General features: G+C 40.6%; 1 non-coding gene across 1 annotated transcript; it reads right to left on the bottom strand.

The window, feature by feature from the left end:
- Positions 1–895: 895 nt before the first annotated feature.
- Positions 896–1,002, bottom strand: LOC123458948. The gene has a single exon (XR_006635881.1). It is a non-coding gene; the product is annotated as a U6 spliceosomal RNA (small nuclear RNA).
- Between the last annotated feature and the right edge of the window lie 804 nt (positions 1,003–1,806).

Raw genomic sequence — 1,806 nt, 5'->3', positions numbered from 1 at the left:
GCATTCTTGCTGGTATACCCAATTCCTTTATAATTTCAGCTATGGCATAGACTGACTTTGCTTTATTGAGACTATACATTAACTTAAAAGCAAACATTATAATTTAATTATTTTATTCCCTTGGCAAGGCTTATAGGATTCACAGCCTTATTGTGTGCAGATCAGGTTAAACATATTTTCTTCTGGACTAGGCAGTCAGGGAGGGACTGTAATGGAGGGATCTTTGGATGATGTTTGCCACCCTCACCAAGCCTATACCCCACCTATCTCACTTGCAGGAGTCAAAGTCTTTCTGGTTCACCCAATCAGACATCTTGAGCAAGTACCCTGCCCAGGTGTGGGTAGATTCCTCCTCTGAGCTCAGTCCTGTTGGTTGGGATACACGGCACATGTTTGCTCAACTCTTCTAGAGGGCATACTGAAAAAGAAAATCTTGTGTTGGAGAATTGGCTCTGCAATGAAGTTATTCATATATATTTTTATATACATTTGCAAGCAGAGAGAGATAGAAAATACAGACACATTATAATATATATATATATATATATATATATATAAAATGTATATAATATATAATATATATATATATACACATATATATACATACATATATATATAAAATACTTTTGGACACACTGGAGAAGGCTCTTCTAGTCATCTCTGGCCCTTGAGTGACACACAACACACCTGGTGATTCAAGCTGGTGAGATTATCCCTCTTCCCTCCATCCCGGTTGCCAGGTGGAAGGCAAACCCAATAGACTGGCTTTTTTTTTTAATGGGGAGGGAGATCTATATCTGTATCTATATCTATTCTCAGGCCCATGCTTGTTTACATGGGCTCCTGGACCATGTTTTATATTTCCTTCTCTCCCCCAACACTTTTTTTTTTTTTTTTAAATATGGAACGCTTCACGAATTTGCGTGTCATCCTTGCACAGGGGCCATGCTAATCTTCTCTGTATCGTTCCAATTTTAGTATATGTGCTGCCGAAGCGAGCACCCCCCACCCCTTTTTATCCTTTCTCTTTCTCAGCTCTTTCCTTCCCTTGTCGTGTCCGCCTCGACCAGCAAGGAAGACACAACCACCAGTTCTTCTTACAGCAGTTTATTCGGGCAACTTCAAGCTTCATCTCCCCCGAGCCTCGGGCGGGGATTCCTTATAAGTGCACTCACTCGTGCACTCACTCCGCCCAATCACTCCAGGCCACGCAACCCCTCCAGATGAGCATCAGAAACCAATGAGCGGCAGAGATGGCAAACTCCTCCAAATATGGACTTGTTTGTCCCAAGCACTGAACTTCCGTCAGGCGCCATCTTTAGGGCTTGGCCAGGGGTACTCTCCTCATAGGCCTTGGCCATGCGGGCCGAGGGGCTCCCCACATTCCCTTACATCCATGGGACATTTGAATAAAATGTGTTCATTTAAAAATCATTTTCTTTAGTCTGGTTTGCTTTTTTTTTGTTTTTTGTTTTTGGTTAATTAACACATAAACTCAGGGCTTGGAGTTACAGGGAGCACCCCAGCACCCCATTTTAGGCCAGCTTCCCATTTCACTTTGTTTTGTGCTTTATATATTTTTCTCTGTTCATAACTGCACAATGTGAAAACCCACAATACATAAATTTACAAATGCATGCAGTTTTTATAGAACAATTTGTATATTTCAGGACTGAGATATTATGAATAATTTGCTTCAAGATTGGACATTTTTGCTTTGAGTGTGATATAGAATGCCCTGCTGTTAGAAATCATCTCAGAAGCAAAATTATTGGCTAATAGGTTGCACATAATTCTAACTATAAT

This window comes from Jaculus jaculus, chromosome 2 (assembly GCF_020740685.1).
Source record: "Jaculus jaculus isolate mJacJac1 chromosome 2, mJacJac1.mat.Y.cur, whole genome shotgun sequence".
NCBI classification, from domain to species: Eukaryota; Metazoa; Chordata; class Mammalia; order Rodentia; family Dipodidae; genus Jaculus; species Jaculus jaculus.
The sequence above is the reverse complement of the archived record's forward strand: the minus strand, read 5'-3'. Positions and strand labels throughout refer to the sequence as shown.